Consider the following 15,616-nt stretch of genomic DNA (forward strand, 5'->3'; position numbering starts at 1 on the left):
TAAACCACCATTCTTCCTGTGTCCGCCTCGCGAATATTTTAAAATAAACCGCATTGGGCCGAGAAATCGAGAGACCCTCATCGAAACAATATGAGCGGGGCTTTCAATCTAGGAAGCAAAGGCGGAAAGCACTGCCCGCATGGGGCGCTGACCTCCGCGTACCGCGCTACTGGCACCTGGCCGAGCCCACAGAACGAAGGCGGCCGTCGCCGCGCTGAGCGAGCGGCGCTACCAGGGTGTCTCGGAGGTCGCTTGGCCTTTCGCCGCGTGCACAGATGCTCGCGCCCGCCACGCAGCTGCGTGTCTCCTTTGTTGTCGCCGTGTGCCGCAGGTGAGAGCTGTTCGGGTCACTGACGTTGCTTCTGCTTACCTGGGCGGGATTTCGGTTGTTTGCCGTGTGAGTTGCTTCTCGACTGTGTAAAATATTCCAAGCAGCTTCAATGAAGAAGGGAGCGGTTCGGACATAAACCTTGGGCGCCTACCCGAAGGCAATAGGGAATGAGGATATCGTAACTGTTGGTAGCCGGAGTCCGTAGTCGAGTCCCTATTCACGAAGCAGCTTCACTGTTTTTCTCGGGACGGAAGGATCCGAGTGCGCCCGGAAAATTTAACTGCTTACAGGGCCAAGTCGTTGCCGTTTCTGGTCGCCAACTTATACAGATTTGGTATGGGGATCATTGAAAGTCTTGTAGTTAAAATTCAAACCTTTATTTGCATCATCCGGATGCTAGGGGCGAAGTCAAAAGGCTCACTTTGGAGCTTGATTGTGCATCTACGCCTCCGAACAAGGGATGAAGTATTGCTACTTGAACTCGTACCTCATGAGCTCGCGCTTGAAGCATTGCTAACCGTAAAGTGCTAAGATTTTGTTTCTCTTCTTACATAATATTGGCTAGCAGTTACAGGTATAACATAAATTATTAGCTTAATATCTGATGTCCGCGCAATGACAAACGTCTGCCATATCAATTAGTAATGTTCTGAGGAAGGAAATGAAAAGCTAATTTGCACCTAAAATACTGGACACATTGGTGTCGACAGAGGGTTACGTGTTGAGGGCAAAAATGTCTGCAACCACAAAGGTAGCCTTCTGGGAAATTCACCAGGGCGAAAACAATTTCTAAGCATGCCCAAAGACTTTCATTTGTGAGTGCGATAAAAGCCCGGGTATTTCACACAATACGTATACGCGTAAAAATGCGTATATTTTCACACGGAGGAGACACACCACAAGCAGCGCTTGCATTCTGTCTTCTGCCTGTGTCATCTAGTCTTGTTGGTTTTTGGTTTTTCACTATTCACTACGAAAGTAACTAAAGTATCCACTTGCGCAAATAGCAGCCTTATATTATAAGGCATATATAAATTTTGTATGTACTCACAGAGCACGTGAGCCTGATTGTATGCATAACGGGGCCCTGATAGGGGTAAGTAAAACGGAAGAGTATAGCTCAGTGATGTCCGATATGGCGTCGCATATGTTACTGCCACACAATCAAATTTCATGCTACTGCAGTTGCTTGCATTTTCTTTAAGAATAGATACTGTGTCGAATACCGGCACATCTAAGCGGAAAGATTCTCAAGTGATTCAAGCCATCGATAACTTCGATGAGTGTTTCATACGTACACAATGTGCGCGAACATAATTGAACTTATATGGACCTTTGCGGTCCATGCCCACGAATGAACGCTTACGCTTCTAAACTGTACAAATTTATTTTTAAGCTCACACCTGCAAAGCGAGCACGCAGTATGGCGCCTAAGTAAGCGAAATGGTTCGCATTAGTGGCGCACAATTTTCGACGTTTGTCTGATGTTCTTATTCACAGGTCTGAAGATGATGTCCTGAAATAATGTAACAGCTTCTTATCTCGTCGCCAACATAGAAAACCATCATGCTCTAAGAAAAAGCTTTTCGTCCAGTTGACGTTAATGAATGGAGCTGAGTTCGGTGACATGTGTACACGAGAGACGCTTTGAAATATGGTCTAATGCTCGAATGAACACTGTCTGATCACAGTGAAGAATTATCAACATACGGACATTCGGTCACTAAGTAAAAAGATGAAAAGGACGTTTCTGGTCTCATACGGAGCTCTTGTTCACAATAGCTTTGGTATATTTTATAGGGTACTAGATAGAATAGATTTCATGCTTCCAGAGTGGAGATATTGAAACTAATGTTAATGAAACATCTTTTCTACTTAGCCAAACCAGAAACATTAATCATTTGTTACCCGCTAAAAATTTCGTGACTGCATAAACAATTAATGCAGTGCGAGCTAGTCGCCGTTGACAAAGTATCGTCTAGCTATTCGGAATGTTCAATTAACCACAAACATCTGCACGCCCATGAATGATCAAAAATATGCGAGCTCTTTATACTAGCATACGCAATAATATTCGCAATCGTATTTGTTCACCTACATACCCGATTCAGAAGATTCCACATTACTTAACATAAACGTGCTAGCCCAACCATGGCTCAACGGTTAAGAATGCACCAAATAGCATCTTCTCTAGCAAAAAAAGCACTATTGGCCACTTCTGCTCCACCTTTAAGGGTATGACGCCGCATAGTTAATGGTTCCCGTCTGCCAATTGTTGCCCCTTGGTGCTAGCTAAATGTCTTCATTTGTACCGCTGTTATCTCAAACATAGTGGCAGTTTCCTAAGCTGCCACACTGGAAATCCCTGCTTTGAATAAGCTGTACGAACATTCCTGGGGGCTAGTGTGATTGGAGAGCCAAGAATCTCCCATCCAATGGCGAATCCAGAGTTGGCTGCCATCTCGGTCGTGTCGCGTGCTCTGGAGATGTCCAACCTGCCCGAGGCATGCCCGTCATTTTTTGTTGGCAACGCCACAGCCGGATTTTCTGGACAGACAGGGGATTTATCGCTATCGCGGTAAAAGTCCAATATATTATACAAAAACCTTACCGAGATAACCATACTTCATATGACTGCCTCCTCGATCTGTGATGATGTAGGTGGGGCGCCGTGCCATAAAACAATCTGGGGCATAAGGGATTTCAGACGACGTTCCTCGCTGTACAGCCTTCGTTTCAGCATAGCACGTTAAATAGCATGTCGCTACTGCAATCCATTTATTACCAGCCGACGATAATGAGAATGGGCAGAGAAGATGCATACCGACTTGGTCAAAAAGGTCCCTTGGCGGCGCAAGTGGTTAGAGAAGACCTGCAGGGGACTTGCGGCGCTGGAATTCGTGGTAACCTCTGATATAGCTATGTATGGTGGCTGAACGTTTGGGCCAATAATAGGATTGACTCAATCTTGCTATAGAGTGCGCGCAAACCCCAAGTGGCCAGATGTTGGTTCATCGTGGCAGGCAACGAGGATATCATCTCGGAGGTCGGTCGCCACGGGTATAGCTCTTCAGGATGCCATTGCGCACACAAAAGGATGAAAGGTTCCGAGAGAACTGTCGGGGTATGTTGGAAGCGCGACCCTCGAGACGGTCAATAACAGGTCGCAGGTCGATGTCAGCTTGCTATCTTGCTTAAGGTCAGCATGGCTGATTACCGAGAAAGCGACTGTCGTTATCGGAGATCTAACTCGACAGGTGCGCGCGAGAGCGTGTCTGTAACTTCATGCTTACGGCTAGATTTGTATACAATCGTGTAGTCCATTTCTTGTAAGCGGAGGCTCCACCGTGCTAGGCGGCCGGACAGGTGCGGGAGATTGGCCATCCAGCACAAGACATGTTGATCGGTAACCAATTTGAAATGGCGGCTGTAGATATAAGGGCGAAATTTCATCGTAGCATGTCGAGTAGTTAATTTCGGCACGTGAGAGAGTGCGACTCGCATAAGCTATCATGCATTCGACGTCATCTGCTCGCCGTTCGACGAGGACAGCGCCAAGACCGATGTTGCTGGCTTCGCTGTGGATTTAAGTGTCGGCGTCCGCATCAAAGTGAGCCAGCACAGGAGTAATTTGTAACAGTTGGCGCAGTTCTACAAAAGCCTCTTGCTGCTTCTCAGTGCACACAAATGGTATATCGTTGCGCATTAAACGGGTGAGGGGTTCGGCAATCTTGGAGAAATCGGCAACAAATCGTCGGTAGTAGGCGCACAGACCCAGGAAGCGTTTGAGTACTTTCCTTGTAGCAGGAACGGGAAAGTCGGCTATGGCGGCAGTTTTGTCGGCATCAGGGCGGACACCGGCGGCGATCACAAGGTGGCCGAGAAACTTGAGTTCAAATCCGAAGTGACATTTTTCAAGCTTGAGCGTTAAATTAGGTCAGCCAGAGCATCTAACACAGTTCTGAGGCATTGGAGATGTTGGTTGAAGGTTTCTGAAAAAACATCATCCGGCACAATAAACAGGTTTGCCTTTTAAGACCATCAAGAGCAGTGTCCATCATTCGTTGTAACGTCGTCGGCGCTTAACATAGACCGAAAGACAGCACCTTAAATTCACATAGACCATCGAGTGTGATGAAAGTTGTTTTATCACGGCGACGTTCATCAACCTAAATCTGCTAGTACCCGCTTTTTAAGTCGATCGAGAAAAAGTACTTAGCCTGGCGCAATCTGTCAACTGAGTCATCTATGCGGGGCAGAGGATAAACGTCCTTCTTAGTGATGGTGTTCAGCTTCCTGTAATCGACGCAAAAGCGCAGAGTGGTCTCTTTTCTTAACTAGAACGACAGGCGACGACCAAGGGATGGTTGTATAACGCCGTCATTAAGCATCCCTTTCACTTCTGCGCATTTGTGTGCGGGCATCATCGGAAGTAATTATTCGGTGCTTCACGACAGGCGTTTGGTGCACCTTGGACGACGACACGAAACAGGATCTATAGTCAAGCAATAAAGCACGTAGGTCACGACGCTGGGTCGCCGACAGCTTGGCGCTGATATCAATCCGATCTAGAGATGTGTCCGGACATAGTACACCTGCAGACGTGAAACATCCAGAAACATCGCCGAATTGTTCAGCGAACGCAATGGCAGTAGCGCGGCTCAGCGGTAAAATTTGTTGCCAGGATTTCCGACTTACCGTTAGCGATGTTGATGAGGCTTCGGGCAGAACATACGACATGCGTCAACAGAAGTGACAGATTACTCACGGCGGCTGCTGTTCCGTCACGTGACCTGTCGTATTCGACATTTACAAAAACACTGGCACGCGGCGGTATCAAAACACTCTCTGCAGAAATGCGAATAGCGGATCTGCGTTGGCAAACATCAGCGTTGTTTTCAGTGTTCTGCGTAGAAAATGTCACTGTACGCTGCCCCAGGTTAATGATGGCTCCATCCTTGCAATAAACGTCACAGCCGAAAATCAAGTCAGGCGAACAGCCACGGAGAACCACAGTTGAAAACGAACCTGGAGTCCCGAATCGGTATCCTGGTGGTGCACTGCCCGAGCGGAGTTGGTGCACGTGGCCGCCAGCCGTGCGAGACCATGGTGGGGTTACTTAAGAAATGTCGGTAATTTGCCACTTAAAATTGAGGAATCGGCTCTATTGTCCACCAATGCACGAATTTCGTGACGGTTCAGAACAGGAATGTTTACCGATAACCGGTTCAGGAAATCAGATGTTGTCGTCATGTTCGTCGAAGCTTCATCTGCCAATGCCCACTTCGTCGGGGGAGGGGGGTAATTATCACGTCGATCTGTAGCGACCCCGCCGACAGAGGTCGCGCTCGTTAGTTTCCCCGCGAATACTTGGTGATCGACATTGCACCGCTCTCGACGAGTTTGAGGCTTGCGGGGAAAATGATGGGCGTCGGGGTAGCGGCCGTCGCGTCACGGGTGGCATGTGCTGCTGTGTCACGTACGTCACTCTGACGTTTGCCAAACCGTGGCCGAGGAGCGTTAGCTGGAAAGCCCTTCAGTCCGAGCTCTCGATAAGGGCACTGGGCCAGGCTCCCAGGGGACCAGGCTCCCCGCAGTGGTCGCATAACCGCCTTCGGTCGGGGGCACGCCAAATATCCGCTTTGCGCAGCGGTTACCGATCATTTTGCTCATAACGCGCTGTTTTCACGGGAGGTGGCTGCACAGGTGGGACGGGAACAAAAGCAGGCTGCCGCAGCATATCTGCATAGGTAGGCCGGACATAGTCTATCGGGAAGGGCTGCAGTTCGTCAACCAGTAATGGATGCCTCATCATGTGTAGCACCGCATAGCGAACAAAGCTCCCAGTAGAGCCGATCGCTGGTTGCGGTACACCATAAAACTTGTGCAGCTCCTCAAGTACAATGGAACGGATCATGTCGCGTAACATGTCCGTGTTGTCGCTGACGTCCGAGAGGGACTTTGTCACTGAAGCGTCGATGGCATGTCGGTGGTACATTGCGGCTTTTTACCGACAATCCGTGCTGGTGTACGCTTCAAGCAGTTTACTGCTCAAATCGCGCCATGATGTCTTCGCGGTTTTCGTACCATGTACGAGCGCCGTCCTCTACACGTTCTTCAGCTTTCCGGTGTCGTCCTACTGATTGAATACGGCGACGCGTTCATACTGAGCGAGCCAGTCTTCCACGTCCTCAAGCTGAGTACCTCGTGGGTTACTCCTGGATTGTGGAGGGTGTAATGCGTTTCGCTCTGCATGCTTGGTCTAGGAGCAGGCGCAGGGGCAACGCCAAGGACCCGTACTCAGGGGACCGGCCAAGGTGGGGAACCGGAGTGCCGACAAGCGGAGGCCGGAGATCCTCAGCACGGGGAGGACTGTAGGACATATTCAAGGAATGCTACCCAGCTCTCTGCACCAAGATGTCACGGTGCAAAAGAGAGAAAACACTCAGCACCGTGGCAGGTGCGCCAGCGCGTGGGTCTTCTTCTTTCTTAATCATCGTTGTCTTCGGGTGCCACCTAATCATGCCTGGTGGCATTATATCTCATAATATTTTCGCATGCCCCCCAGTGGCATCCGTTAAAGCGTATATCTAGTGTGCTTTGCGACATCGCGTGCTCCGAGCATCCACTCTTTGTTACGTGTGGCATCGCCGTGTCCGGGGAAAAGAGGATCTGGGTGGTTGAGCCGATGCTGAGTGCTTCGGCTTTTAAAGTCCCTCGGCAGAGGAAGCATACCCCTTTGGCCCGTTTCCCGCAGCCGGTACCTCCGGACTGATGCGACTGAAGGAATTCGAGAGTCGCCTCTTCCTATCCTCTTGGGGAATGGATGCCTCATCATTTATTTATTTTTTTTATTTGATACTGTGAATCCCATCAGGGATTGTAACAGGAAGGGCTGTGAGCATATTATACTACAGCATAAAAGCATACACAATAGTACATGGTGTCGAGTGTTACATGCAGCTTACAACAATTGAATAACACAGATAATATCACTTATATTAATTACATGATTACGGATGATACAGCGAGGGGATAAGTATTAGTTGTAATTGACAGTCAAGGCACAATCAAGGTTTGAAATACTAAAAAAGAGAAAATCGACTATAATGAATTCACAACTTGACTCAGGCACAACAGGCAAGAAAAAATACCAAGAGAACAAGGAAGCATAAAAATAAGGAATACAATTGTTACTGCAATAATTCATCTGCAACAAGGGAACAAAACTCAGCTAAGGACGTGGTGTTAGTAATGCGCGTGTGTAGATTGTTCCATTCTCGTGTTGCCCTTGGAAAAAATGAGTATTTGAAAATATCAGTATGAAATGAGAATTCGCCTAATGTATGCGAAAGGTTATAACGGGTTAATCTGTTCGAGGACGTCGGCATGTACTTTGTAATAGGCAGTTTTAGTTGATTGTGTATTATCTGGTACATGATTTTAAGTCTTGCAAGATAGGCTCTGTTTTCTAAGGTTAGTAATTCTGCATGTTTAAGTAATTCTGTTGGTGAGTCTGTAATGGAGTGTTTATTGTATATAAATCTTAGTGCCTTTCTTTGTACTGCCTCCAGTTTTTTAATGAGCTGTTTAGTAAACGGGAACCAAACGGTATTAGCGTACTCTAATACCGGTCTGACAAGTGTTTTATATGCAAGTAACTTTGTTTCAGGTGGTGCTAGTTTAAGACGCCTGTTAATAAAGAATAGCTGTTTTAGGGCGGTTGACGTGATGTTGTTAACGTGAGAGTTCCACCGGAAGTCAGAAGTTAGTGTCACACCAAGATACTTGTGCTCATGAACAGATTCAAGGGGAATGTTGTTAAGGGTGTACTGAAATGCTGATGAATGCTTTTTTCTTGTTATAGATAAAAGAACAGACTTTTTTTAAATTGATATTCATTTGCCAGTCCTGGCACCACTGGTATACTGCTATTATGGCATTGTTTAAGGTTAGATGATCATCAATGGAGTTAATTTCCTGATAGAGAACGCAATCATCAGCAAAAAGTTTAATATTATGTGAAGCGTAAGCTGGTAAGTCATTTATAAAAATTAAGAATAATACTGGAGCTAGGACACTTCCTTGGGGTACACCTGATGAAACAGTAGTTAAAGCGGATTTCTCGTTGTTAATTTCGACATATTGTGTGCGATTACTAAGATAATTTTTAATCCAATCTAGAACAGGACCAGTTCTCAAAGTTAGCTCGAGTTTTACCAGAAGTTTTGTGTGTGATACGCGGTCAAATGCTTTAGAAAAGTCTAGAAATATGAGGTCTATTTGCTTCTGGTTATCAATGCTCAAGGATATATCATGTGTTAATTCAATGAACTGAGTAATGGTGGAAAGGCCCGTACGAAAACCATGTTGGCAAGGGGTTAAAATATCATTTACTTCTAGGAAGGCATTTATGTGTTTCAAGATAATATGCTCTAGTAGCTTGCATACTGTGCTGGTTAATGATATTGGTCTGAAATTGGAGGGGTCAGATTTATTTCCCGATTTGTGTACAGGGGTTATTTTTGCTGATTTCCATTCTCTGGGAAGGGTGCAAGTGGATAACGATTTGTTAAAGAGTAGAAAAAGGAATTTGGCCACCCACTCAGCATATTGATGCAGAAATATGTTAGGAATGTTATCTGGCCCTGGTCCTTTCTTAGTGTCTAAATTTAGTAATAGATTTAATTCTCCAGTTTCTGTTATAATTATAGGTTCCATCTTCATACCTGTGCTAGAGTTCATTGTGGGAAGTTTTCCATTATCACTTGTAAAAATGGAGCAGAAGTAGTTGTTCAGAGTAATCGTAGTATGTTTGTTATCTTCGGTAGATGTTGGTCTTTCATCTCGTTTTTTAGGGTTTAAATAACGCCAGAATTTTTGGGGGGCATTCTTCAGGAAATTGGGAAGTGTTTTTGTAAAGTAGTATGATTTGGCTCTCTTTATCTTTGATTTCAAGTCGTCAATGGCGGAAGTTAATTTTTGTATAGTGCGTTTCGACGGATGACTTTTTTGGTTTCTTCTGAGCCGGCGAACTTTTCTTTTTGCGTGGATAACGGTTCGAGTTATCCAGGGGTTGTGTTTGTGCGTTTTCTTAGTCTTCAATAGGACGTAGTTAGCGATGCAATGTGACACAACTGATTTGAACCGTTGCCATAAACTTTCTATGTCTGTGCTTGCATCATGTGAGAGTTCATTGAATGACGACAGTTCACGATACAGTGTATCAATTATGCTTGTATCGTCAGCTCTGCAGTAGTCTTTGTATGTTTTTGTTGATTGCGAAGGTAGCGAATCGTGATATGGTACCGCACATAATACTAGTTTGTGGTCCGACAGGCCAGATGACACTTCGATTTTAGCTTTATGACTGGGAAAATGATCACTTAGAGATACTAGATCTAAAATATTACAGCTGGATCCTTGTACGCGAGTGGGTTCAGTTACTATCTGGGTTAGATTAAAAGAGAGCATGATGTCTAATAAGGTATCTGCGCAAGGTGAGTGGTGGTGTAGTGTGTGCCAGTTGATATCGGGTAGATTGAAATCGCCTAATAGTATCACCTTGTTTCCCTTCAAATACTGCTGCATATACACGTGCAATGATTGTAGAACATTCAAATCAGAAGAAGGACTGCGGTAAATGCATCCCACAATGAAGGTGCCATTGTAAGGCAAAGTTTGAAAAAAACGGCTTCAACTCCTTCGACCTCAGGCAGTGTAACGAAAGGGATTTCTTTTTTTATCAGTAAAGCAACGCCTCCGCCTCGAGTTAAACGATCTTTGCGAACAATGACAATGACATAGTTTGGGGGAGTAATTTCTAAATCTTTGATGTCTTTGTTTAGCCAGGTTTCTGTTATTCCTATAAATGCCGGTTCGTAAGCTATTAATATTGATTCGAGGGGACCGAGTTTACCAATGACACTTCGAGCATTAATATTAGCGAAGCTTATTTTGGACGTTGTGTGCGGCGCGGACCGTGCACCGATGTCCTGGTTTTTTGTGTCGTTTGAATTTGACGTTACGGGTGACACGTCATTCTTTTCCTCGTCCCAAAAATAAAGACAACTATTAATCTTTAGTTTGTCGTACACCAATGACACCTTACCACCGGAATCCTTCCTTGGTTTTCTATATTCCCACAATTTCTTCCTAATGTTTCGAACACGCGGTGAAAAGTCCTCGCTAATGGTGTAGGCACTATCTTTGAGTTTGCGACAGTTGTGCAAAATTTTAGTTTTCTCTCGGAAGTCTAACAATTTAAAGATTACTGGCCTAGTTTTGTTTGCCATTGGTTTTCCTAGCCTATGTATACGTTCAATAGCCACTTCCTCTAGTTGCAAGGTATGCTTAATGACATTTTCATTTACTGCGCGTTCCAGTGATTCGTAATTTTCTTCATCGTCTTCCGGTATGCCGTACACAATAAGGTTCGATCTTCTAGACCGATTTTCTAGATCGTCTAATCTTAGCTCTAAGGAAGTTATAGTTTTTTGCGAGCTAGCGACTTCTTCAGTGCAGGCTGAAACATTCTTTTCAAGGCATGCTAAGCGTTCTAGTTTATTATCGATAGATGTCAGTCGTTCTTCTTTTATTGTCTTTATGTATGCGGCGATTTGAGTAAGTTGTTCGGCAAGATCTGACAAACCAGGCCCGGGATTGGTCTCTACATCACCGGGAAGCAATAGTAAATTTGCAAGATACACTATGTCACTGAGAGAACCGAGAAGTACCGTAGGGCACGGCAGCACGACGAGACAACGCTCACTGGAGCGAAAACATTTTCCATAGCGCCTTCTTACCTGCGTAAAGAAGACGAACGGATGAGCCATCTGCGTACAAGCCCTGCTGCCGTGCCCTTTGGTAACTGGTAGCTCGCTGTCGGCTTTTATGTCCCGAGAAGTCGGCTTTTATTTCCTTGTTTTCATAGATCTGCTGTCTTCTCCTTCTTGCTTCTTTCCTCCTTTCAAGTGGCTGGGATGAACCTTGTGGAGCGAACTAGCCCGAGCTCGGCCTTTCTTAGTTATGGTGTGTGGTTCGCGCGGGCAGGATTCGCTCAAGTAACGATCGCGTCCCCTTGTTGAGCTCAGTGATGGTAGGCCACCATCCTGGCTGAGTAAGAAACTTCTTTTCTGGTCCGTTTATCTTCCAAACGTAATCTTCCTCCAAAACCAGAGTGGACCTAAATAACTACAGAGGCCTTCCAGAAAACAAAAGCCTTCCCGATACACCACGTGGTTCATAGCGGGCAAATTGAAAAACAAACCAGAAAAATTTCCCCATTCATTGCTGTTAAATGTCTCAAAGAAGTCTTAGGCCCCAGTTCAAAGCCACAAAGCTGACTAGCTGCGACTTACTCCTGAAGCTACATGACAGATTCCAAGTATCGAAACTTCCTAAAGTTCTGTCCTTTGGGGATATTCGAGTGCCCATTACACATCACAGGTCGCTGATACCGTATGTGGTGAGATCGCGAAAATCGACTTTCTAGACCTCACCAAAGAAATGCAGCAAGGGCTTTCCGATCAAAATTACATGAAAGTTGAAACAACCAAAATAAGAAAAATAGAAAAGGAATGGCAGCCAGGTATTTTGTTCTAACATTCAGCCTTTCCACACTCCATGAATCATTTGCAGTAGGTGTCGCGAAATGGCGCACATTTCTAGTGAGTCAGCGCAGCGTGAGAGAAGCCCGCGCAGCGTCTGCGTAGGGCATTCCAGAACCTTGTAGAACGTATTTTCCGCGCGAAGAGAACTCGTAGCCTGCGCGAATCGGCGGCACCTCCTTCTCCTCACCCGTCGGCGACGGTGACTCGCCCGGCCAGTGAAGCACCTAAATCCCTCTAGAAGGTTCGGCGGAAACCGACTGATGACGATACCCGTTCTGGCGGGAGGAAGGGGATGTTTGCAGAGCGAACGTTACGCGTATGTGCGCGCCGGCCCTGGCGTGTTGTAACAGACAGACGCAGAGTGTCATATTTATTGGGGTTGCGTCGCTTGAGCCCGCCAGCCAGTGTTAGAGCGAGTGTCGTAGTGCTACTGCTCGGCTCCCGGGGTCCACCTCCTGTTCGGCAATCATGCGAGATTTACGAAGGAGCGGCGCTCGTCTACAGGACGGCTTCATCGTGACTCTCCAGACATGGCTCTGCGACAGTGCCCTGTGAAAAATTTTGTGCTTATTTGTTTGGCTCTTTAGCGTATTGTTCAGTGTTGTAAAGCCTGTGTGTTGATCGAAAACCGTTTTAGTTACTAGCTTTGCATTGCTGCATTGCAACTTTATAGAGCAAGTGTCTCTTGCTGTATAAAGTTTGTTTTGCTTGTTAATTCTGACCCCGACCTTTACTCTGGCTTGAAGCGGCAAAATCTGGGCTCGACACGGCCATCCCCTTCTTTCACGACAGGTTACTTCCGGCTGAGCTTGCCACGCAAGCAGAGGGCATCTCCTTTGAGACTGGAACAGCTGCCCCCACTCACTCTAAGGGTGCCTAGGAGTGTGCGCACCAATATTGACGCATCGTTAATAACCTACAATTATTAACGGGTGACACAAAGGGTGGGTAGGGTGCACAAAGATTACATTTCATTCATACATCCCAAATCTCCGTCGTTGTTTCAACTGCCAGAGATTTCGCCATGGGTCCCAATGTTGCTGTGGCCACAAAACCTGTCCGAAATTCTCTTGTTGAGACCATACCTCAGAAAACAGCACCAGTGCCAGACTGCGCTAACTGTGATGGGGAAGACCAAGTCCATTTAAGGTCTTGTCCGTTAAGGGGAAAGGAAAATGGCAAAAGGCAGCAGGAAACAGCTCATTCAAAGAAGGCAGAAAACGCGTCCAAGTTTCAAAGATTCTAACTCCGAAAACAACTTGGCTGGTGCGCATAGGTGAGGCGATGTATCACACCGGCTTTCGGCGCCTTCACATACCACGTGCAGTGAGGCCATCCTCATCACACGTAGTAGCAGGCAATGTGGTCCTCAGGGTTCCTGAGACGCAAGAAGATCAGTTGAAAATGTCCGCCTGCAGCTGCCCGCCCTGCCAGCGTCCCTGATGACGCAGTGGGCATGACCCAAGGTCCCTCCCTGCCGGGACTTCTTACATCGCCACGTCCCGAATTGCAGAGCCCAAAACAAATACAGAACTTTTTTCATTTTTACACACACAAAGATGACATTAATAATTCATTTAAATTGCAGGGGGATTTCAACTAAATGACATCAAAAACATCTTAGCGTCCCTTATGAATTCTGTTTGTAAATAAACTTATCTTAGGCGCCTCCTAGTGCCTCCTAGAATTTCTTGACTTTATAGTCAAGAAATTCTAGGAGGCACTTGAACCTCTTAGAGCAAAATAGGCTAGTTTTACTATAGTGTTTGTTTGACAGGACCGATTTGTTCGCATGCACTTTGAGACAATTTGTCTTAATCCATTCGTGTTGCCTCTTATAGGATGCAAAGGTCCTCTTGAAAAATGGTCTCGTTGTCTCTTGTGTGGTCAGCATGCAAGATCATTGCTTTATGGCTTGTGGAGTGATGTTTTCTGATCAGGCTTTCTATGCACGGTGCGCATGAGCTAAAAAAAGCTTTCGGTGTTAGTCACGGGATTAGAGAGCCAGCTGTCACAGCTACTGTCACCATTATCATTACCTCTAACTTCACCGCCATCTCTACTATCATCCTCACGCTAGACAAGGAGAATTACGACTTGTTCCTCATTGCCCATCGTGTTGATTTGATGCTCTTTTCTACGTCATTTGCACATGGTCCATGTATATAGGACATTGCTTCAGAGTAATAAATACCATGTTTACAAAAAAAAAGGTCAAGCGTGTAGTGGTTTGCGCGCTCGGCAGGGAATTGGAGGGATCATGGATCGATCCCCGGTGAAGATGACAGGTTGTTCTTTTTTTATTAAATGGCACGGCAATGGACGTTTTCCGGCCACACTTTTGTACACAGCGCACATGAACCAAAAAGACTCGCCTATATGGTCTTCGGCTGGGACCGAGAGTAAAAAAGTAGGATCTCTGGAGGGGTAGCCATTAATCTACAGAATGATATTGCAGCTCTTGGACTAAAACTAAAAGCTGAATTTTAAGTTGCATGATAGCCACGCTCTAACATTTAAGACAATTACTGTATGTTCCATATCATTGGAGCCACAACTGACAGTAACTAGATTAATTGGGAGACCTTGTAAATCCACTACCAGAACCATGCTTGATAGGTGGAGGTTTTACGACATGCTCTGCGTTTTGGGTGAGCAAGAAAACTGACATTAGAGATAAAATTTTAGAGGCTTCGACTGTGTAATAAGCTTTGCTTGCTGAACTCCGGCCAGTCTTCTCATTTCTCTCCATCATCTGGAAAAAAGGAGTTGTTTAGATTTGCATTCTTGCTCACTATTCGTGTTTATCAGTTTTGCATGGAATGCCTACGGTAGTCTATATCAGTTGATCTAGAGTCACCCCAACCAAAGCACAGTGTTGGAGGCTGCAGCTAGGTGATTGGGCAAACTTCAAAGAAAAAGCTAGCTTACGCGAAATATTCTCAGAAAATATAACCGTTGAAGAATTAAACGAAAGGTTCATAACTTGTATCCTCACCACAGAGCACATCTGAAGCCTTCATTCTTCCGGAATGGCACAACACATCCTCATAGTTTGGTTATCTGAACAACGCACAAAAGCAAAAACAAAATATAATAAAGCTTGCGAAATATTCTGTATGTACCACACCTATGATAACATAATAAACTTTAGAAAGAAAATAGCTAAAGCACGTGCGCTACATCAAACGAAATTTATAAAAAAATTGACAGAGTTATTTTTTTTAAATACTGCAGTCCTATATTTTGGCCCATGCACTCGGGGCAATACAAGACATTCAAGGATTCAGATAAAAAACTTAAATTAATATGCAGTTCATGCAGTTGCAATCAGTAACCAAAAACAACAAATACAGCACTTATTTATACAAGAAAATGCTCCTCTAGAGCTTTACTAAAATTGGGAGACTGGGAAACATCCTCGGGAAGACAGTTCCAATCGGCAACGGTCCGCGAAAAAAAAAATACTTTACTTGAAAGTGTCAGTCCCTGCAAAAATGCGTTAGAGCAATTGACTTCGTGAATGATGTGTTCGACGCGACAACACTTTGAGAATTGAGGGTCGAGGTACGCTTAATTTATGTGTCAAAAAATTATGCATAAACTGTAAACGGGACGTTTTTCTGCTTACTTCAAGTAGTGGGATATGATTGGCTTTTATTAGAGCCGAGGT

The 15,616-nt window shown here is 45.4% G+C and overlaps 1 protein-coding gene across 1 annotated transcript in view; it reads left to right on the forward strand.

Moving 5' to 3' along the window:
- Window positions 1-211: 211 nt before the first annotated feature.
- Window positions 212-15,616, forward strand: part of LOC146194286 (innexin shaking-B-like) — an 83,572-nt gene continuing 68,167 nt past the window's right edge. Inside the window, exon 1 of the mRNA XM_084597325.1 lies at window positions 212-331. The gene's annotated coding sequence lies outside the window, so the exon portion shown is untranslated. The remainder of the gene's footprint in view (window positions 332-15,616) is intronic.

This window comes from Amblyomma maculatum, chromosome 3 (assembly GCF_055883805.1).
Source record: "Amblyomma maculatum isolate TAMU_Amacu chromosome 3, ASM5588380v1, whole genome shotgun sequence".
Lineage (NCBI taxonomy): Eukaryota > Metazoa > Arthropoda > Arachnida > Ixodida > Ixodidae > Amblyomma > Amblyomma maculatum.